The sequence below is a fragment of the Leopardus geoffroyi genome, chromosome C3, assembly GCF_018350155.1.
Source record: "Leopardus geoffroyi isolate Oge1 chromosome C3, O.geoffroyi_Oge1_pat1.0, whole genome shotgun sequence".
In the NCBI taxonomy this organism is placed as follows: domain Eukaryota; kingdom Metazoa; phylum Chordata; class Mammalia; order Carnivora; family Felidae; genus Leopardus; species Leopardus geoffroyi.
Genome location: NC_059338.1, coordinates 45,299,249 through 45,323,253, shown reverse-complemented (window position 1 = coordinate 45,323,253; position 24,005 = coordinate 45,299,249). Strand labels below are relative to the sequence as shown.

The window sequence follows — 24,005 nt, the reverse complement described above, 5'->3', positions numbered from 1 at the left end:
TAGCTTGATGAATAATTCTGATTATTCGGCTGTATGCCTCTATTATTAATTCAGACCACTAGCACAGGTGGAAAGGAGGAAAAATATTTGACTCATCTGGCATTATTTTTCTTATTGGTTTCCCTCTTAATGTGAATTTTAAAATATTTACTTATTTACTTATTTGCCTGGCTTCCCTATTTAGTTAAAACTCTGGAAGGGAGGGAAGGGGAGCCATTAAATGATTATAGCAGATTTCCCTTGTTTTGTCACTACAGTTTCCTCTCCCTCTTCCATCCTACCCCTAACACCACACACAAACACTTCTGCAAAGTCGTCTGTATCAGGTGATACTGGCCCAATGGCTAAGATGAGCACTGGACCAAAGCAGCTGCAGAACTTACATGAGAATTTGCAAGACAGACTTGTGAGAGCCAGACTCAGTGTGGCTGCTTTCTTGAGAAAAGAAGAGCTGTTTTAGGTCAAGAGCTGTCGGCAGCCAGATTTTCCAGGGTGTCGAAGAGAAACAGAGAAACGAAGAAGAAAGTCAATGTACAGAGTGGAGCAGAGGTGAGAGACAAATACAGTGACCATGAATTAACCTTGTTTGTAATTGTGATAGAATATGTACAATGTAGAATTTACTATTGTAATCCTTTTTGAATGTGTAATTCAGTGGCATTCAGTACATTATATTGCTGTGCAACCTTCACCACCATCCATCCCCAGAACCTTTTCATCGTCCCAAACTGAAACTCTACCCAGTGAACAATACTTCTCCAATTCCCCCATGCTCCCAGCCTTTGGTAATTACTCTTCTACATTCTTTCTCTATGAATCTGACTATTCTGGGAATTAATCATTCGTACCAGGGTATTGTTGAGAGCTGCATCAGTTAGCAATTTATTGTCTCTCAGATCCGAATTCACCCTTCCATACAGGTTCCACAATAACAAATGGAGTTCCTTTAAAGCATTTCTCGCCTACAAAGAACACCTGTTGAGGTTTCTCAGGAGAGGGTACTAGAGGGATAATGCAGGAGGAAGGGGCCTTCCTGCTGGTTCTGGCAGCCGCATTGTCAGTTGGTGGTACTCTATCCCAGCCACAGGCTCAGAACTCATGGTCCCTTGGTGACTTTACAGCCCCAACCTGGCCAGTGATCACCTGGCCGTCTTGACATGGACATGGTATATTCCAAGCCTCCTGTCTGCAATGGCACCCCACTCTCTCTTCAAGCTCCTGTGCCAGACCACTGGCTGCAGATTTTCTATGCCCAACCTGTGCCCCAGAGAGTTGCTTCCTGCTTGCTCACGGATTGCAGACCAGCTCTGGTCTGGGCAAATCTCTCTGCCATCCAATGGTTGCAATTCCAGCCTTGGGAAGGGGGTCCCCTTTCATATCTGTCTCTCCTTAGGTACTCTCCCTTGGCCCTAGGATACCACATAGAGTTTCCCTATATCTTATAATTGCTCTTTTATCAAAAATTTAAAAATATTTATATTAAGCTTCCCTTATTTAAGTCACTGTGTGGTTTCTGCCTGTTGTTTACATCTGGCAGATGTAAACCAGGATAGTTCTGTGCAAACTAGGGTGTGTGTTCACCTCCTCTAGGGACAGAAGGGAAAGTCCTGACTGCATTTGAAGCTCTGGCTGTAGTTTATTTCTCTTTTTTTTAATTTTTAAAATGAGTTTATTTATTTATTTATTTAGAGAGAGAGCAGGGGAGGGGCAGAGACAGAGGGAGAGACAGAATCCCAAGCAGGCTCTGTGCTGACAGCTCGATGTGGGGCTCAAACCCACAAACCATGAGATCATGACCTGAGCCAAAATCAAGAGCTGGACGCTTAACCAACTGAGCCACCCATGCACTCCATAGTTTATTTATGAAGTCTACTATGTATCTGCCCTTGGGTCTTGAGACAAATTTGTTTCTTCAAAACAAATTCTAGCTTTGTCTTTAAGAGAGCTTAAATGTGTTTCTGTTACTTGAAACTAAGGGAGGCATCACTAATAAAAATGTAATTTCACATTCTTTCAAATATGGCTCAGAAAAAGGGATAGAGGGATGAAGAAAGACTACCTAAAACCAGAAAAAAAGAAAGGAAGACTATGCCAAGGGTTAACATGGCAGCAAATTCTCAGTTGAGCTTGATGTTGATGTTAGGTCTTCAGGTTCTGTGACTCACCTCTCTTGTCACCAGTGGGGGAACTCATACAAAGGGAGCTAAGTGGGGCACTGGCTGACCCAAAGATTCTGAATGCAAAGAAACAAGGCTGAGGTCGAATGAAGCCTCTTACTCCCACTGCAACCAGACCTTGAGACCTGCTCAACTCAGTGTGTATCTGAGAGTTGGGTATGCAGAGTCAACCCAAGTTCATTCACCAGGCACCTGTGAGGACCAGGGCTGCCTCACACCCTCAACTACCAGGGGATAGAGTAGGAGCCCGCTATCTAGCAGCACACTTCCAGTGAAGGGAACATTCTGGACTAGGTTTGCTCAGCAGACAGAGTAAGTCCCTGCCCATTACTAAAGCATGTCCCAGGAAATGTCAGACTCTTGCCTATCACATTTGTCTTTTTTTGTCTGAGAAGGGGTGCTCAATGGGGAGAAGACAGAGAGGAGAAATCTTCCTCCCCTGCATTTCTCTTCATATAAAGAAAATACCAAAATGTTGGTGTTCATTCCCTCCTGTATGAGCCAAGATGCGAGTCCACTTCTCAACACTACTATTACTATTTTCCAGGCCAAGCCACCATTGCCTCTTGCCTGGATTGCTGTGGTAGCCTCCTCACTGTCTCCTTCCCCACTTCAGTCTATTCTTAACCTTACAGCCAGAGTGATTCCATGAAAATAGAAGTTAGCCTGTATCACTCTTCTCTTGGAAACCCTCCATTTGTTTCGCATCTCAGAGCAAAAGCCAAAGGACTTACTTTGGCCTGCAAGGCCCCACACCATCTAGATTCCCATGACTTCTCTGACTTTATCTCCCACTAGTTTAATGTGGCAGACTCACGACAACAACTGGTCCTAATTCTCCATCCCTCACTATACTCACACCCTTTGCAGTATGACTTCGACAGTCTCCCCCAAAAGAAGTGGGATTTGTTCTCCATCCCTGGAAACTAAGCTGGTCTCATGAATTTCTTTGGTCAATAGAATGTGCCATTGTTTCAGTTCTGAACCCAGACCATAAGAGGTTTTGTGTGCGCTGTGTACTCTCCCTCCTCCCCATCTCCTCTCTCTCTCTCTCTCTCTCTCTCTCTCTCCCCTTCTCTTGTCCTCTTTCTCTCTTTGCTCTCTTCTTACTTTCTTTTTCCTTTCTCTCCTCCTCCTCCTCCCTCCACACTCCTGCTATGAGATAGGAACAGAACATCAACCTACTAGAAGATGCGAGGCACACAGACATATGGAGCAGAGCTAAGTCAATCCAGTTGTCTTATCTAAGACTGAGATGTGTGAAGGAGCCCAGACAAGATCAGCAAAACTGTGCTGACTTGTAGCTGACTGCATAGGCATTGAGTGAGCCTTGATAAACTCAGCTCATCTCAGCAGAACCACCCCAGTGATCTTTAGACTCATGAGTAAAACTAAATGATTGTGTGCCACTGAGGTTCTGAGGTTGTTTGTTACTCACCATTCTTGTGAGATAGATGACTGATACATTCCTCTGCCCATTCTTCTCCAGCCATAATTGCCCTCTGGAAAACAGCAGTCACATTCCTACCTCAGAGGCTTTGTACTTGCTGTTCCCTCTGGCTAGAGTCCTCTTCCCTGACCCACCCCACCCCCTATAGCTGCACGCCTTGATCCCTAACCTCCTTCAGATCATCTCTCCAATGTCACCTTCTTAGTGAGATCTTGTCTGGACATATATAATATGATCTTCTAACACATCCTTTTCTCCCTTTTGAACTTAAAAACATTGTTTTAATGTTTATTTATTTTTGAGACAGAGAGAGAGAGAGAGAGAGAGCAGGGGAGGGGCAGAGCGAGAGGGAGACACAGAATCCAAAGCAGGCTCCAGGCTCTGAGCTGTCAGCACAGCCCAACGCAGGGATCAAACTCATAAGCCGTGAGTTCATGACCTGAGCTGAAGTCTGACGCTTAACCGACTAAACCACCCAGGCGCCCCTCCCTTTTCAACTTTAACTTTCTCCTTAGCACTTGTTGCTATCAAATATATTTTACGTATTCCTTATTTTTCTTGCTTATTATCTAACTTACTCGAAAGCTCCTTGGAAGCAGGGATTTTTGCCCTTTTTTCATTCGTTACTCTATTCCCATGCCCAGAATTATGCCTGGCACATAATAACACAATACACAAATAAGTAAATCAAATGAGTAAATGAATGAGTGTGACTTCTCCATGGAATGATAGAGATGATTGGAAAATGTTTTCTTAATTTTTAAAAACTGGAAAAATTAAAAATCCCTGAATTAAATTTGTTTTATCTAAGTTCTCTTCCACCGCCATGATCGTAGTCACAGCCACCCTGACCTTCTGTCTGGATTGCTACAATTGCTTCCTAACTAGTTTTTCTGCACCTGTCCCTGCTCCATATAATCCATCACAGCCACGGTGGTCTTTTTAAAGAGAAAGCTGGACTGAGACGGATATCCTTAGCATTGCCTAACAGGACCTGAAACATTTGCTCCTCCCTACCTCTCCACCCTCAACTCTTCTTGCTAGCTCATCGGTCCTAAGGTTCCTTAAAATTGCCATGACGCTTCCTGCCTCAGGACATTTCCATGAGCTGTTCCTACCCTCAGGGAATGCTCATCACCATCACCATCATCATCATCATCATCATCCCTTTGCCCAGTCAACCCCTATTCATCCTTTTGATCCCGTCTCAAGGATTATTTCCTCAGGAAAGCCTTCATAATTCAATGTTTTTTTCTTTAAGGCACACAATACGACTTCTAACGGTAAGTTTGTGTGGCTTGTGTGATGTCTGCTTTTCCCAACATACTGTAAACTCACTGAGGACTTAAGCTATTCACCAGGTCATTTGGATGAGTTTGGCCTCAGATTCACCTAAGCCCTTTGTAGAGACTTGCAGTGTCAAACAGGAACCCATGAAGAAAAGAGCTTTTGCATAAGGAGTTGAGTCTTCCAGGAAAGACTCAGCCCTGATGATATTTTTGTTCCTTTCTAAAGCCACAAAGGTCTATAAACCATCCCTCCCCATGACCACCGCCAGTCCATTAGCAGTAGAAGCCAGAGAGAATATTTACATTCTAAGGGGTTTGTACTGAAGAATGACACCTCTCGTCATTCTTGCAATGTCATGATTTATGCAATCAAGTCTTGCTTTAGAGGACAGCCATTAGCCACAGGAATGGGCACAGCAAGAACAGCAGAAGCAGTGGTGATTAACTCTAGCTGGGATTTTAGTCTTCTATTGCCGTGAACAAGTTGCCACAAACTAAGCAGATTAAAGCAACGCGAATTTATTATCTTACAGTTTCGTGGATCAGGATCCAAAGCACAGCTTCACGGGATCCCAGCTCAGGGTCTCACAAGGCTGCAGTCAGGGTCAGGCTGCAGCTCTCATCTGACACTCGAGGTTCTCATCTGAGCTCATTCAAGATGTTGGCAGAATTCAGTTCCTTGTGGCTGCAGGAATGAGTTCCCCATTTTCTTGCCAGCTGTCAGCTGGGAATCATGCTCAGCTCCCAGAGGCCAGTGGCTCTCCTTGCCACATAGACCGTTCACCACATGGATGTTTTTAATTTTTTCCAGGCCAGCTGGAATGTACTGTTCCGACTTCTCTGTGACCAGTGGAGAATGCTCTCTGCTTTTAAAGGGCTTACCTGACCAGGTCAGGTCCACCCTGATAAGCTCCCTTTTTGCCATATAATATAACATAACCATGGGGGTGATATTTCACTGTATTCAGAGGTCCTTCTGAACTCAGGGGGATTAGACGGGCACCACACTGGGGGATCCTGCCCACCACAGGCAGCTAGGATCGCTGATCTTAATAACAAAAAACTACTGAGGTTATATTCTTGCCAACACTGTGCTAATTACATTTCAGCATTTAATCTTTAAAATAACCTATGAGGTAAATTCTATTACTCTCCTTGTTTTACAGGTGAAGAAACTGAGGCTCAGAGGCCAGGTAACTTTGTCTAATTTCACACAATCAGTAAGAAGCATAGCTTACATTTTGAACTTTGGTCTTTCTGACTCCAGAACTCATTCTTTTTCACTTTACCTCATCGAAGCTGGTTCTCCTGTAACCAGCAGAATGATGATTGTCAGTATTTATGGCTATAAATACTGGTAGTCCTGCCCACACCTCAGGAAATAGGTTCTTCATAAAAATGTTCTTAATTAACCTTTAATTAGCTAAAATGCGTTATCCATATCCTACGAAGAACTCTAGTTGATAATCACTTTAGACTCTTAGTGGAGTTATTGACTCAGGTATAAACTGGTGTTAAAAGCTTTCGGCATAAGCTTATTGGGGCACCAAACATTTGTATAGTATTGCCAAAATAACACCACCCAGTTTACCTTCCAGTCACAAGGGTGAAAACTTAGTGCTACAATGGAAGGGTAAGATTGCCATTTGCCTTAAGTTCAAATGCTAGGATCCCTAATAGTGGGTTGGTCAGAACATACTTATCTTACGACAAAATGCAGTATGAATTTCACATCTCCTATGATACAATCTAGATAACAAGGTTTAACCTGAATACATTATGACTTTGCGTTTGACTTCCATTTTATGAAAAATTAAGTGGGTTAGAGAAAGAAGCTCTAGAGAAACACAGAAAAGGAACTAGTCACATCGAGAAAATGGGATGTTTTATAGATAATTGCCCAAATCCATTTAACAAGCATGGTATCATGTCTTTTGTCTATGGCAAAAGAGCTTAAGAAATATCTATGTAATGAGAATCGTGTATATTCATGCCTGAATTGGTCCTTAACTGGACAAACCAGCTAGAGAGGACATATGGGGGATGACTGAGGTAATAAAAGGTGGACCAGGTATGAGATTAGATGAATTGACATGGAAAGTTCCAGATTATTAACCTTAGAAAGAAAGCAATTACAAAACAGTCTGTAACAATTTAAAAAATAGTATATTTCTCATTTTGAAAAAGATATGTAAGAATACATAAAAATTCTGGAAGGGTATACAATAAGATTACCAGTGGTAATCTCTAGTTGGTGGAAATAGTGTTTTTATTTTCTTATTCGTTATTTGTTTACCAGTACATGTGATGCTTTGCAATTATAAGATACTTTAAAAATATATATATGTTAAAGTTTATTTATTTATTTGAGAGAGAGAGCGAGCGAGAGGAGAGGGGCAGAGAGAGAGGGAGAGAGAGAATCCCAAGCACGCTCCATGCTGTCAGCACAGAGCCCAACGCAGGGCTCGATCTCATGAACCATGAGATCATGACCTGAGCCAAAACCAAGAGTCGGATGCTCAACCAACTGAGGTGCCCCAATGATAAGAGATTTTTAATTTAATAAAAAGGAAAGAAAGTCATCAGTATGTAAGTTTTAGCCTAAGCCATGGGAGTAAATGAGATTGCTCAGGGAAGGGGCTATCCAGAATAAGAGGGCTAAGACCACAGCATTCAAAAACATCAAGATTTCAGAGAGAAGACCAAGGAAAGAGAGCTAGTCAGAGACTGAGGACGAGCCATGAAAGAACAGAAGAAGCAGGAAGGCCAGGGAAGGGGAGGTTTCCAGAGGAAAGGATAGTCAGGTGTATCAAATGCTAAGGATGGGCAAGCAGGATGAAGAATACAAGGTCACTGACTTCACGGTAGGAAGTCAACAAAGACTTTTGCACGTGGAGGGATAAGGAACAAGAGGTGGTTCTTGTAAGGAGTTGGTAGTGGGGGAAGGACACAAGACAGCCAAGTAGAAGTCAGTCGTGGTGCCCATCTTTGCACAAGGAGGTGAGCAGCGACAAGTTGCCACTCAGGTGTGTTCCAGGTAAAGGAAACACTGGAACACTGCTCCTTTACACAGCGAGAGTGGCGCCTCCTGCAGGATGTAAAGGGAAGGCTCTATGAAGCCGGCAGAGCAACAGAGTTAAGCAACGTGTCGGTAGACTGGAGAAGGCCAGTGGGAATGGAGAAATTGAAAACCTAAGACTCGAGAAGGCAGGATCATTTATAGCACAGAATGCCCAGGCCACAGAGCAGGGAACCGGGTGGAGCACAGAGGAGGCCGGTGACCCTGTGCAGGACTGAGGCTGGCTTCCTCTGAATCAGAGTGAACGTTCAGGAGCCAGGACCAAAACCAGGCAACTCTCACCTTCTGTTCAAGTCACCAAACTGGTGATGATTAACAATGATAAGTATACTTGGAAAGCAGGTTTTCTAAGGGACAGTGTGCTGGTTTTTAAGTTCTGCAAAGCCACATTAGCAGGCACTAGACCATGTGGGCCTCGCACATTATTGGAGCAGGAGGCTGCCCACATGATGGGATTTGAGGGGTGGCCCATCACCCCAGGAGTATCTCCCATGGGTTTTTCTTAGTGATAGGTGCTGTGATGAGTGAATAGACAGTGGAAGGTATGGGGTCAGTAGATGAGTTTATGGTCTATCCTTTCTGTCACGTATACTTTTTGAACTTCAGTTTGACTTGCTTCAGTGAACATTTATCAAATACCCACAGGGCGAAAAGGGCACTGTTCTCAGTACAGCCCATGACATTTCATTTGATCCAAAAACTGGGTGAAGGGGCTGGAGTAATCTGGGGCTGTACCTGCAATGAGAAATAGACAACAGTTCTTGTGTGCCCGGATCAGAGAATTGCCTCCCTGAAAAAATAAGCCTGAAGAAAGAACAAAGGTGCCATGTTCAGTCTGATCATTTCCTTTCTTTCTCTGTACTCTCTTCCCATCGCCCCATCACTCAATCAGAAAGCCCCGATGTCCTCTGGCCTCTTCTGCCCCATCCAGTCCTGCCTTGGTGCTGCTGACCACACAGCAAACTGTCCCCGGGTCAGCAGGTCTCAGATGTGCCTGCAACACTCCAAACTGGGGCTTCACAGAGACCAGTGACATCTTCCGGGGGACTCAGCAGCTGCTCAGGGTCGTGCAGCTCAGAGTGCATTAATCAAATGTTATTATTCCCCACCGCTCTGTTTGCTGTGTCAGTTAGATCTGGGACAAGCTGTTGGTCAGAGGGTTTGCTCCCTGGTGCCTGTTTGTAGACACTCATCTTCCCAATTTATCCTTCAAGCAATACTTTGTAGGACAAGACCAGTATCCCCCATTTTCCTCACAGCTTTAGGAACTCTGGGGCTTTGCACAAATGTGTACAAGGTGTAGAGATTCCAGCCAAGAGAAGAGAGTGGGAAGGAACACTGCAGCGGGAGGGAGGGCTGGAAGGTGCTGGGCCATTAATTACAGCTCAGTGGGGACAGAGAAGGAAACAGCAACTCGGAGTGGAGCTCCAGAGCAAAAGCAAACAGGAAGGTTTTAATGAGAAAGTCCCTGAGAGGAAATGACTCAATGGTTTGGAAAGAGTGGGCTTCAGAGAGGCTGGAGGCAACATGTGTGGAGCCCCATCCATAGGGAGGGAGTGGAGTCAGCCGGAGGCAGGCGACTGGGGAGGGGCACGCAGGACTTTCTTTTTGGCACCCAGAGATAGCAATCAGCCTGTCCACTCGGGGCTTTGCCCCACATGTCCATGGGTGGGAGTTGGAGAAGGGAGTCTCAGGGCAGGAACAGCTGTTCCATCTGCAGCAAGGTTGAGAAAACCCTCTTGATTCTCAGTATGGCGGTGCGGGGTGGGGAGGGAGGCTGAGATTTCTTGGTCAAGGATCTGTTTGGAAAAGGTGCTGGAATATCCTGGGGCTGGGCTGCCATGAGGGATGCACAACAGCATTTCCAGGGTCTGGAACACAGAACTTGCTCCCTAAAAAAAATGCCGACAGACGAGCAAAGACGATCGTGTTGCAGTCTTGGTGTCTGCATCAGAGACAGAAGCATTTTCTGATTCAAAAGTCAGGGCATGGTATCCGAGAAATTTTTTTCCCTAGTTTCTGAATTTCTGCACATGGAATGCCTTAAGATGGTATAAAATGAGATCATACTTATCATAAATGTACCAAAATGAATTTATTAAGAATTGTAAAATTGTATGAAATTGGAAGTGCCCTGGAGAATCTGGCATGAATGAACACTGTGTTTTGAAACAAAGCCTATCTGAGCAGAGCTCAGGGACAAAAGTCTTCACAAATCATGAATTCATTAGTTTCTTCATGAATCAGGAGTTAGGGGAGAGGGGAAGTGGGGAGAACAAGTTCCCTTCTGCGGGGTGGGGGGTGTGGGCGGAGAAGCTAAAGTCCCTCTGGTGTGTTCAAGGATGTGGATGCTGGGGCCGGGGACCTAGCCTCGAGCCCTTGCTCTTGAGCGTCCTAGCTGCGTCTCGGGCAAATCTGAGCTCCCCGATTTGCAAAGTCAGGACCGCACTGAGTCCACCAGGTGGCTGTGAGAATTCCAGCCATTCCACTGGGTACCTAGACCAGTACCCGGCATGGATGGGGCATGTCTAAGATAGCAGCTCCTTTCCTCTCTCCACCCACACTGAGTGATATAGGGAAGGATGTCCCAGCTTGGAAAGGTGTCAGTCACGGAAAACACCCTGCGGTTTAGCAGACATTTGGGAACTCCGTCCGAAACACTCCTCTCAGGCAAGTGGGTGAGGAGAGAACACGGGGCAAGTCAAGCTGTCTGCTGCCCAGCACCCACCACAAACCAGTAACGGGTTGGGCTTCTCACTGGCTGGAAACCAGCACAGAGAGGAAGCAGCAAACACTATGAGAGGAAACAAAGTTTCCTGTTCAATGAGAGGTGAGCAAGAACCTGACGATTCTGGAAGAGCAAAAGAACAAGGGCAGTAAAGGGAGGAAAACATAAACAAATGAACTGTGGAGCACCCGGGGTGCATTTTATCTGACCGGAGAGCAGCCTGTACAGAGAGGATGTGGGAACCTCGATTATGTTACAAACCATCACGAGGAACGTCCAGCCTTAGCTGATCCAGCAGGCGGCTTTTGCAGCAACTTAAAAGGGCATATAAAAGCCACTCACCAAGGCCCTCCTGCAAGGGGACTGGGGGAGGTCTTGTCATTTCCACCCAAACCTGGCTCTCAGCGCTGTCACTTCTGCATACCCTGGCTTTTTCTAAAAAGGTCTCTGTCTTTTCAATTTCATCATTTGCACCACTTGCTTCAATGATTCTCAACTTGGCATGCTGCTCCATGATTTTGCTACTTTCTGAGTCACATGCTTTTTACCTACATTACTAGTGGGGCTTGGGGTCCAGCCTCTGAAGGAGACTGCCCAAGCTTCCCATTCCTTTCCCAAGGCTAGCCAGTGACGCGTGTTGTCAGAAACACTCTCTGCCTCAAAGTCTCTTTTTCTAATTCTAGATAATCCTTGGAGAAATATCTCAGGCTGGGCCATGACTACCTAAGAGTTCAAGACAATTCAGATGAATACGTATTTGGGCATCTACGATGTGGCCGGCACGATGGGGGAGTCCAAGGTGAAGACTTATTTTCGACTCTCCAGGGCTTTGCTGCCTAGAGGGAAACCATATATAGGGTCTATTTGTTTTAGTACTTACTAAGCACTAAAGTAAAACGGGTTAATTCTTGGTGTTTTATTGTATAAGTTCATATGAGAAAGAATGAAATCTGGCCCTTTGTAGCAATGTGGATGGAACTGGAGAGTGTTACGCTAAGTGAATTAAGTCACACAGAGAAAGACAGATACCATATGTTTCCACTCTTACGTGGATCCTGAGAAACTTAACAGAAACCCATGGGGGAGGGGAAGGGAAAAAAAGTTAGAGAGGGAGAGAGCCAAACCATAAGAGACTCTTAAAAACTGAGAACAAACTGAGGGTTGATGGGGGTTGGGAGGGAGGGGAGGGTGGGTGATGGGCATTGCAGAGGGCACCTGTTGGGATGAGCACTGGGTGTTGTATGGAAACCAATTTGACAATAAATTTCATATTAAAGAAATAAATAAATAACATGCTAATAACATAAACGAAGCCTAACCTAAAGCTACACTAGGTCTCTTACAGGCAGGACACGTGCCAGGAAAAAAGAGCAGGCTGCTGGTGCTCTTTCCAGGCTGTGGAGGAAGGGTTGACCAGAAGTGCCCCTTTCCCAGGTGAGGGACTATGTCCACAGATTCCTGGGAACCACAAGCAGGTTCCAGGAAGCGTTATCACAGAGGAGTTTGGGAGGGCACCAAGGAGCACGTGTTACTGAGAACAGACCCTCTTTCCCCAACTTTCTCCTGCTTACCCTGCTAATCCTGGTTCACAGAGACCTTACCTCCTATTGCTCGTCTCCACTTTAGTCACTGATTCAGGAAGCAGCAGATTTGCCATGTGTCAGCTACTGTGCTAGGCTCCGGGGACTCAGTCCTTGCCCCCAGGGAACTTGCACTGGAGAGGACCATTGCGTTTGCACTATATTCTCAGCTTCTCATTCTTTTCCACAGATGAAGTCTTTAGAATCCTGCATGGAATTCCCACCCTCACTTTTGCAGATAAACAATCAAGCCTCCTTTTATTTGCTCAACCACATACCTCGAAGGGGACGTGCACGAGGTGCGTCATTTTCTCCAGGATTTTTCTTGGTGCCATCTGATTCTAGGCCAGGAACCTGCAAAAAGCAAGAACTTTGGAGTGAGGGAGACATGGATTGGGACAGTGCAGTGCCTCACAGCAGTGGATGAATCTTCCCAGGGGATTTTGGGCAAGAGCGAGTGTTAGCATTAGTAGAGGTATTGTGTAACAGGACACGATGGCTAGGACGTTGGGGATTTCCTGATAAGGCAAGCAGGTCTTATTTTCTAGGGTAAGGTAAGCTAGTTAAAGCTGAGTTGGAGGACTGTGATTGGTGTTTGTTAAGTTTCCTTGACAAGTGCTTCCCGTAAATGCAGGCTGACTTAGGTTCAGATTTGTGATGTGGGCAGGTCCACTGAAGTGGCCTCCATTTTGTGGGTCCCCAGATACAAATTAACATTATCATATTTTTGGTTGGGTTCCTTGGAAGCAGAGCCTGAGGCAAAGTTTTGGGGACATGTGATTTATTGATTTATTCAGGAAAAACTTGTAAGTGACAAAGGGAAGCAGAAAAGTGAAGGAAAGAGTAGAGCAAGGATGTGGTCTCAGAAAATGCCAGACGTGATCCATAGAAAACTCTGAGGCATAAGTGATATCACAGAAATCTTCTCACCACAAGGCAAGAGGGCCAGACTTCTGTGGGTTGGGAAGGTGTGTGTGTGTGTGTGTGTGTGTGTGTGTGTGTGTGTGTGTGTGGCGTGTATGTGTGTGGGTATGTGTGGGTGTGTGTGTTGGGGAGGCTTGACCTCACAGCTGAGTCATCTCCCATTAGCTGTAAGGGAAGCTGTGAGCTGTTAGCACGTGGCTGCTTGTAGGATGGGTTCACCAGCATGGTAAAAGGGACGTGGGTGGGACAGCAAATGAATCCATCACACATAGGTTCAAATGCAGCGTTCACCTTCACAAGTTAGAGTGACCATTATATCAGGTGATTGTGAAAAGCCCCTGGTACAGTAACTGTCCCTCCCTCTCCCTTCAGGCATTACGAGGCAGAAGATCTTGACAGACCAGCCCAATCCAAAAGCCTACCTGATTCATATGCTGGTATGGCAAGAAAGTAAATCCATCACTGAAACCTTATTCCTCTGTACCTCCATCCCCAACCACATGGAGGAATCCAGCCTGCACCTGGTCTCCTGCTCATCCAGGGCTTTGACTGTTGTCACTGCCCCCAAAGAATTAGTGTCTTTCCTGCCTAAAAGTTGGTCCTTTTGATACCTCTAGAGCAGTATTTCTCAAACTATTAAGCTCTAGTTTATTGGGGGTTAGGGAATGGCAGGTAGAATAATGTCTCTCCTAAAGATGCCCACACCTTAATTCCTGGAACCCGTGACTGTGTTGCCTTATATGGCAAATGGAACTTTGCTGATGTGACTAAGAGTATGGACCTTGAGATGGGGAGGCTATCCTGGTTATCTAAGTGGGCCCAACCTAACACATGAGCCCTTAAGTTGAAAATCTTCCTTGGCTGTGGTCCAAGAGAGATGAGACAGAAGAAGAAGGGGGAGAGATTCAAAGTTTAAGAGGGTTTTGACACAGGAGCCAAGGAATTCGGGAAGCCTCTAGAAGAAGCTGGGAATGGCCCTCAGCCAGCAAGGAAACGGAAACCTGCGGTCCTATAACCACAAGGAATTCAATTCTACCAAGAACCAGAATGACTAAGGGAATGAATCCTCTCACTGAGCCTCAAGAAAGAAACACAGGCATACTGACACCTTGATTTTATTCTGGTGAGACCCACATCAGACTTCCAATCTACATACTGTATAATAATACACTTGTGTTGTTTATGTTGTTAAATTTTTGGTAATTTGTTACAGCAGTGATAGAAAACTAATGCAGAGGTCTTGATCAAGTTAGTTTAGGAAATGATGCTATAAATTATAGAACATACTACTCACCTTGTTATGAGAGAGTCATAGTAAAAACAAAACCAGTAACAAAACATTAATTGAATCAGATAATAGATAACTTGTTCACTACAAAGGGAGAGGCTGACGCTATCTTGATTCATAATTCTGTGTTCTGATAGCATCACATATTTTGTGCAAATAGAGGGCCGCAGACCCACAGCATCACGTTCCGTTGTCATAGTTACTCTCTGAAAAGAAAGATGCCCTGACAAAGACCAGATTGGCTGCAGTAAGGGGTGGGAAGGTACCCTGAGGGTAGCCAGATGCTTCTACATTCATGTCAGAGACATTTTTCCGAAGTTTGTATGCAGTCAGCTCTGTCCCCAAAGGAAAATGGTCATTTACATTTAGAAAACAGGAAGCCCATATTAATGATGGATACTTTCTGTTGAGAATTTGTCCTTCCATCCTAACACTTAGGAAACCAAATATCAACAGCAAAAAAAAAATGTTTTGAAATGGATTTTGCCTCAGATTAAGCACAACTACTGGCAACTTCATGTACCTCATTTCTTACCCTTCTCCAACTCAATCCAACTCAATCTAGCTACAGCTTCCTGTATGAACACACCAAGCTTATCCCTCTGCAGGGACTTTATACCTGCTCTTCCCTCAGCCCGGATTGCCCTTTCTTCAGATGCTTGCATGCTTCACTTCCTCCCTCCTTCCCTCCGTTCATTCAGGCCTCTGTTCAAATGCTCCCACTTCAGACAGGTCTTCCCTAGGCACTTTATCTGAACTAGACACTGTCTCCAATATTGTCAATGTCCTTTCCAACTTTATAGTTCCTCATGGCATTTCTGTATTTATTTGAGTAGCTGGTCATTGTTTCCCTATCAGATTGTAACCTACATGAAGGCCAGGCCCTTGTCTCTTATTCACTGCTGTATCCCTGGTTTCTGGCTTGTGGTGAGTACCTCATGAGATTCAACATGTGTTGACTGAAGGCATTTCTTGGAGTCTTGGTTCTCCACTGCCATACTAGTCACCCTACCTCACCCAATTTCTTCCAAACCCACGTTCTTCCCCTAGTCCAATGCAATTGGTATGGAAGATTGTATATTTCAAAGAGAGTCACCATAATGTATATCCCAGTTCACATGTCCCTCTTACAAACTGATGTTGATACTTCTTTGAGGAGTGTGTTCGTGTTCTCTCCTCTTGAATCTAGGCTGGTCTGTGACTATTATGGGACTATAATGGGACACCATGTGACTTCCAAGTCTTGGTCATAAAGGTGAGACAGCGTTTACCTTGTTTACCTCATTCTTAGGTCTCTCCCTCCACGGCCCCCATCCTGTGTAAAATCTCAAGCCATGTGGAAAGGCCATGTGTAGATGTCTTGACAGCTGAGCTAAGGTCCCAGATAACAGCCTAAGGTCCCAACTTCCAGACATAGGAGGAAGCCTTTGAGATGACTCCAGCCCCAACCACTGTCTGACTACAACTGTAGGAGAGACCACAGTGAGAACCACAAGCCAGTCAGACCCCCAAAATCCATGGAGGACAATAATAAAATGATCATTCTTGTTTTAAACCAGTAAGTTTAAGGATGCTTATTCTGTAGGAATAAGTAACTGAAACAGATGGGATATGAAATGGTCTATTAGAAGATCTGATTTCTAATCTGTCTTCTGTGCCATTCACACTTGCCAGTCCCTCTTCTTCACAAAGACTATTTCCAACGTACCAAACCACAGCAAAAGTGTAGCCATCTCTTCTAACCTTCACCTTAGGGTGATTTAGTGAAATGTGCTTATCTTCAGGAATTATACTTAGAAAAATATATGTATATATGATATATATCAAATATATATATTGATATATATAATATGTATGTATATATCATACATATATGAATATATGTATGATATATACATACATATTATATATATCAAGATTTTCCTATTATCACAACTTGGAATTTTCCTAGATTTAGCCACTCTGAAGATTAATAAGTCACCTAGGACAGCTGGATTAATGAACTTCGCCCCATTGTTCGTCTTCTCAGGCCCAGCCCCATGCCACTTCCTGGTGGCAGTTCCTTTTCCAGCAGCCTTATCAGATGAAAGCCAGTCAAACTCACCTCTGCAGCAGGGGCAACCCCTCCTAAAAGGGTGCTCAACTGCTTCTGCCTACCAGTCCTTACTCAAGGGCAGGGGCAAATCCCAGAGCCCCATCACCTCACTTGGCTGGACCCCATCTGGGAGGGGTTTTTATCTGCGGTGGGGTTGGATAACAAACTTGTGGTCAGAACCCCTCAAATGCAGTTAAGCACTGAGTCTGGAAAAAAAGCTGGAGATGGAAATATATGCAAAAAAGTACAGTGTCTGTCGCTGGGGGAAGAAAACAGGGAGACTGTATGGGTAGGGGACATAGAATGGGTCAGTCTGATGATAATGGGTAAAATCATGAGGTCTGGGTTTAGGTAGGCCTGAGTTCTAATTCTGACTCTGCAACAAGTCCCTCAGCCTTTCTCAGCCTCAGTTTCCTTAGCTGTAGAGTGGAAGCAGGAATAGAACCGCCTCGTAGGGGTGTCATATGGACAAAATGGATGGTGTGTGTCCAAGCCAGCACTGGGAAACGCTCAGTCAATGGGAGCTCTTGTCTTTCACTGGTACAGATCAATAAGGCTGTATGGGGAGTTGGTTAAGGCTGTAAGAGTCTATACAACAATGTATGGAGCCAATGTGGGGAGCTCTGAAATGGGCAAGCTTCCCATGTTGCCTCAGGGATGCTGGACAAGAGTCTTGGGCCTTTTATATTCCTTTTCCCCTGCCAGGACTTCCACCATCTCCTCTGGAGTTGCCGCTCTTGCATAACTTTTGAGCCACTAAAAAGTGTAGGCCTCTGGGACTGACACCCTGGGAAAATCCTGCCTCCATCCTCTCCCCTATCTCATCTGAAGGTTGGCTAAGGGGCCAACTCACAACACTTAACATAAACACCAGAAAACCCACTTAATGCCCTTGGTTTCCCACGAACTAGTGGTGGGACAGTGGCATTTGCACAAAACGACATGTACTAAAATAGGCAGCTTGAAATATTCCTGGCAGATGGTGCTAAATATAGACACAGTGACAGATTGGCCCCACAGCTCTTCCCCCGAGCGTTAAGAACGTGCTAGAGCCAAGAAGCTCCTCTTTTCCGGATGATTGTGGCAACAGCCCCAGGCTCTCACCATGCCAGAAAGCTGCTAAGATGTAGAGACGGGAGGTAACTCTGAGAGCGAACACCAGCACCGTGATGTGCAAGGTTCCCACATACCACGAGTGCTGGAATGAAGAAAAACGTACACATACAAAGTTCTGAGGGACTGGAACTTGTTTATCGGACCTTCTGAAGGATCAACTACTCTTCCAAGTGGTGTCTTTCACGAGCAAAAAATCGCTGAATGAAAGTAGAAGCAGTGTACGATGGTTGAGAGTGGAGGTTTGGGGGCTCAGGGTGCTTGGGTTTGAACCCTGGTTCTGCTCCTTAGTAGCTATATGAGCTTGGCCAAGTTACTTAACCTTCTGGAGCCTCCTTTTTTGTTTAATCTGCACAATGGGATAATAATAATATCTATTTCGTGTGAAGATAAATAACAATGTATGTAAAGGCCATGTACAATGCCTGGTACAGAATAACTCCTGCTTGGATGGCAGCTATTTTTTTTTAAGGCTCCAGGCTCTGAGCTGTCAGCACGGAGCCCGACATGGGGCTTGAACTCACAGACTGTGAGATCATGACCTGAGCTGAAGTCGGACGCTTAACCAACTGAGCCACCCAGGCACCCCAGATGACAGCTATTTTACTTAACAGACTAGGAAGGAGAGAGAGGCACCTAAATGGCCAAAGAGTTTTAAGGCTTAGAGGTGTTAAAAAACAAAACTCAAATGAGTAAATTTTAAAGATCTTATTGGCTTTACTCACTGATTCATGAATCAGGCAGCATCCTATCTGGCAGATAAAAAGGAGCTCCGAGGGGCTGTACAAAATGAAATACTTTTACAGGCAGAAGGGAGGAGGACAAGAAAGTTATACCAGCACAAAGCAAATTGGTAGTGGTACAGTCACCTGTCTTTTTTTTCCTTTCTGTTGCAAAAGTTAATGTGCTTCATCAAACAGCTTCTTAAGGGGAATGATTGAAACCAGTGCTCTACAAGGGCACTTCCCTAAGTTTTTCAAAATTATAAATGGCCAAATGTTCAAAAATAATAATTGGAAGTATCATCTGCAGCTTGGTTACCATTTCACCCAATTAAAAAAAAAATTACTTTACGGTCACCTTTCGTTAGGGGATGACAGGATCTATCAAGCAGATTATCCTACTAGTGCTGACCAGGTAATTCTAGATTGACTGGTTTAAGGTTCCATGCCAAGGAAAGGCTGAAATTATAATTAAGTTAAGTAGTAATTCTTGGTTTGGTGATTTGGGGCTTAGCATAAGTGACTCCATTTTGGGCCTATTGTCTCTTTTTAACAGAGGAATACTTTGGATAAGAATGAAGGCAAAATTAAAAATAAAGTCAAGCTGCCATATTTTCTATATCCACTGAGATTGTATTCAGAATGGGCAATACCAAAAATAGCTACCTAGTGGAAAGTGATCACTCAGTGGGTAAGGTGCTGGTGTGTGAGAGGCTGGCTTCCATGGAAGGGAGGAGATGTTTACAAAGGGCTCAGTCATCATCTTAAAAGGAGGGGCAAACCTATCTCTTCATAACTGATAAGAACTAGGACTTTGAACCCTGTGAAATTTGCTATCTGACTTTCCACACAGTAAAACATTTAAAAACCAGGAGGACTTTCTCTTAGATTTTAATGATAGCATATGCCAGTCTGTTGCAGATGAAAGTAGGGGGTCCAGAAGATGGGCCTGTGTTCTGATTCTGTCTTTGCTGCATGTCAGGCTCTGTTGTGGCTATGCTCCGGTCTCCTTCATTCCAGTTTTGTTCACGACAAGTTCTGGAGTTAGAATTTCTCAGTATTTTTTTCTCTGTGTGCTTCTAGGATTGTGTCCCAATTCAAACTGAATTGTCCTTGCGGGACTAGAATACTCCTGACAGCCCAAGTACTGCCCTTTGGAGCCAGAGGATTCTTTTCTAGAGGATTTTCTTGGTGAGAGGTTGTGGTAAAAACCACCTCTGTAGGAGAATTATGAGACTATATTTGGGCTCTGGCTCCAGAAATAGTAGGCCAGTGCATGTTCTCATGGTACAGACTTGCCTATATCCTTACATCCTGTATTAGTTAAAGTAGGTTAGCTGCAGTTACAAACAAACCCAAACGTTTCAGGGGCTTAACAAGGTGAAAGTTTCTTTCTCTCTCAAACAAAGCCCATTGGCATTGAGATGGGGAAGAGTAGAGGTGGGGAAGAGTAGAGGTTGCATTTCTCTGCTCCATATACTTATTCAAGAACCCAGGCTAACAGAGGCCCTACAATTTTCAACGTATGGCTTTCAAGGCTGCCTGGGTGTCACTATCCAGCTAACAGACAAGGTGCACAGAGAAGCACGGTGGGGCATTTTCATGGGTCAAGCCTAGAACAGGTGTATAATTGTGTCACTTCTACTCACATGCCATTGGGTAGAACTTAGTCACAGGACCATATAGATGGCAAAGGAAGCTGGGAAGGGCAGCTTAGCTGTGTGCCCAGGAAGGAGAGAAGATCAGGAATGTTGGTGCTCCATGAGTGCTGTGTCACACTTACTGAAGCTAATTCAAGAAGCCAAGTGACCCTTTGAAGCAACATTTTGAAGAAACTATTGAACTTGTTTTTCTAATTCTGTGTGCTGTTTCCACTCAATGTTTCAATTAGATTTGTTAAATAGTTGCTTTTAATCTTTATTTCTTCCTGTTAAGTCTTGTTGTAATCAAAGAACATCTCAGTTTCCCTACAATAAAAGCGGAGCTGATCTGTCTCTCACAGAAGTCTGTTTCTTTATGAATGGCATGGTGACTGAGTACCTCCTTTTAAGAAGAAAACACCAACTATTTTTTAAAAGAAAGCTTATCTTAATGTAAGACTCGGAGTTTTGCACATTACATCATTGCTGGGGTTTTAGTAGAAACTGCTAATGAATATTCCTGCAATGCTGTTTGAATCTGTTGTATCAACAGGCTGCAAAAGAGCTTAGCAGACAAAGGGAAAAAAGAAAAAGAAAGAACACTTATGAGAGGCCCAGTCCCATAATGACCATTTATTAAGCTCCCCAGTGTTTAAGTAGGAACTGCCAGATGCTTTCCTCATTCCTACTAAAGTAAGTTATAAGCACGAATATCATGATATTTGTATGTTTAGAGCATTCCCTTATCTTTATGATCATTTACAAAGACATTAAAAATTGCTCCAATATTCATGAAACTAAAATCATACTTCTAAGGCTTTAAAGCCCTGACACAAAATTCCATTATAGTTGAAAATTGTAATAATATTGCTGAATGTACAGCCTACTGTTATGCTAAGATACGAATACAATAAAATTTAATATACACTTTACCCTGAACATACTTCTATTTGACACTTCTTACACTTCATTACATTTAAGTTTTTCACTTAATTTTTTTACATGGACTAATAATCCTAAAACTTGGTTGTGCTTCATAATCACACAGAGAGCTTGTGGAAACTCCTGGAACCTACCCGGGACCTGCTGATATGAGGGGTGGGATTGGGGCCTATGTATTTTTAACAAGTTTGCCGGGTGGTTCTGATGCACACAAAAGCTGGAGAACCATGCCTGGCGTGTCTTAACACTTCCAGCATCTGGCATATAGTAGGCACTTAATATATCTTCGATGAATGAATGACTGAGTGGATGAAACAAATAGAATAGTACTCTTACAAATAAATTTGTTACTGAGTCTGAAGCAAGAAAATAAGAATTCATTGAGGATTTGGGGGCGCCTGGGTGGCTTAGTCGGTTAAGCATCCAACTTTGGCTCAGGTCATGATCTCATGGTTTGTGGATTCGAGCCCCATGTCAGGCTCTGTGCTGACAGCTCAGAGCCTGGAGCCTGCTTTGGATTCTGTGTCTCTGTCTCCCTCTGCCCCTCCCCCACTCACATTCTGTCTGTCTGTCTCTCTCTCTCTCTCTCTCTCTCTCAAAAATAAATAAACATTAAAAGAAATTAAATAATTCATTGAGGATTTACTGTCACAGACATTAAACATAAAAACGAGAAATAATTTGATTCCCAGGAATGCTGCTCTGATAATTCAACTTTGTTTGTGCAATGCTTGTTTGTCGTGCTTTACTGATATCAAGTATTCAGATTACTACTAGAATGCCAAAAGTCATAGATTGATAGGAGGGTCATCAGGAAAGGGTATGTCATACTTAGAGGGGGACCCAAGAATTGGAGTAAAATAATTTTGATGAAAACACAGCATCTGAATAACATAAACCTTGGTGTCAAGAACAATTTCAAGACCACCCATTTAATGAGAACTTATACTTCAATGAAGGTACTTTACTAAGAGTTAGACTCCCCCAAAGCAAGGTGTGTCATGAGAATGGTCAGTTTCCAGAAAGCTGACAAACACTTTCCTGTATGTAATATCTTCCCAGTTTTCTTCCTACCTCCTTGGATGCTCCTTCTTTTTCTTTTCAGGCTCATCATCCTCTACTCAGCCATTTTCAATTTTTAATTGAAAAGTGAAATTTCTCAAAGTTTTTCCTGAGGCACTCTCCTCTTCCCATTCTCTAGGGCATATTATCTATTATTCCAAGAGCCTTAACTATCATATATTTATTCATGGTGTCCAAATTTGTGTTTCCAGCCCAGACCTCTACTCTGAGCTCCAGTTGGTTATACAGATCCTAGAAAAACAGTTTACAAAACTTAGGCCTAACTTCAATGAGTAAAAGAAAAAAATATTAATCTTTTATTTTTCACTGATTGAGCTTATAGATATGTAAAGTATCTAATGTGCCAGATACATATAAAACATCTTAAGTTATGTGCCAAGCACTCAATAAATATTACATGATGTTTTTTTTTCCCCTCCTGATGTTGTTTTATAATGTAGCCCTCTGAAAGCAAGATACACATAAAAGTTCAGATCTACCTCAGGTGTACATCCAAGTAGACAGTGTCAACCATGCTAAGATGGGATGATATCTGGCTGGGATCCTGAACACAATCTCAGACAAGCCACCTACCTCTCTCAGGTTCAGGAAGGAAAAGCATATATGTAGGAGAAAACCATTCTGTTCATTACTCTGAAGTTTAAGTCCTACCTTGCCCTCTTCACTTGGGAACTAACCCCCAATGAGATACCCAAGGCCACCTGATGTCAATGGGGTTCCTTTGCCTGGAGAAGGAAACCAAATAGCCCTGACCAAGATCAAGCACAGTAGCCCATATCCCCAAAACTCACCTGCAGTCCTGATTCTCAAGCATCTGCCACTTTCATGACTAGAACGTGGAAGGAGGGATAAATCCAAAAGAAAGGCATGCAGGGAAAGGGAGAGCTTCTACTTGTGGCCAAAAGCATATGCACCCCTTATGTCTCCCACCTTTTGCCTTGAATCTATCTCAGTATTCCCACTGGTGTTGACCCATTTCAGATCTCCTCCAGATGGTGGAGGTGAGGAGTTTTGTACTCATCCAAGAGAGTATGGGATGCCATTTGTTTTGTAATGTTTTTATTCTTCCGACAACTATATTTTGAGTGACGACTATGTGTCAGTCACTGTTAAAGGTGCCAGAAATACAGCAGTGATGAAAAATGACAAAAATCCCTCCCATCATGGGGATTATACATTCTAGCATATAAGTAAAATATATACTAGGTCAGATGATGGTAAGTCCTGTGGAGAAAAATAAAATTGGGAGGGTGGAAAGGGAGTGCTAAGCTATCACAATAACCTCAGCAAGAGATAATGGTGTTCAAAAATGACAGTTGGGGATTTTAATATCCCACTCTCAATAATTGATAGAACAATTAGAAAATCAGCAAGCAGGGCACCTGGGTAGCTCAGTGGGTTGGCGTCTGACTTCAGCTCAGGTCATGATCTCACTGTTCGTGAGTTCGAGCCCCACGTCAGGCTGTGTGCTGACAGCTCAGAGCCTGGAGCTTGCTTCGGATTCTGTGTCTCCCTCTTTCTCTATCCCTTCCCACCTCCCTTTCTCCCCCACCCCTCTCCGTCTTCTCTCTCAGCAATAAATAAACATTAAAAAAGAAAAGAAAAGAAGCCAAGCATATAGAAAATGTAAAGGACACTTTACCTCACTGGTATTTATAAAACATTCCCAATGACCCAATGACATCAGAATAGACATTCTTTTCAAACACACATGGAACATTCTCCAGAATAGACCATATGTTAGGTCATAAAACAAGTTTCAATAAATTTAAAAGGTATGAAATCATACAAAGTGTGTTCTCTAACTACAATGCAATTAAATTAGAAATCTGAGGAATTACCGAATACTTGGAAATTAAATACTTCTTAATAACCCACTGTCAACCAAAAACACC

General features: G+C 43.7%; 1 protein-coding gene across 9 annotated transcripts in view; it reads right to left on the bottom strand.

Annotated features, from left to right (window-relative positions):
* The window catches only part of TSEN15 (tRNA splicing endonuclease subunit 15), a 179,119-nt gene that overhangs the window by 82,384 nt on the left and 72,730 nt on the right, over window positions 1-24,005 (bottom strand). For 5 of the 9 annotated variants that reach the window (XR_006705798.1, XR_006705803.1, XR_006705802.1 and 2 more), the window contains 3 exons: window positions 12,582-12,657; window positions 3,616-3,679; window positions 384-468 (listed from right to left, as the gene is read on the bottom strand). The gene's annotated coding sequence lies outside the window, so the exon portion shown is untranslated. Of the gene's footprint in view, window positions 1-383; window positions 469-3,615; window positions 3,680-6,154; window positions 6,225-12,581; window positions 12,658-24,005 lie in introns of all 9 variants that reach the window. The other 4 variants (XR_006705799.1, XR_006705805.1, XR_006705804.1 and 1 more) reach the window with 3 other exon arrangements.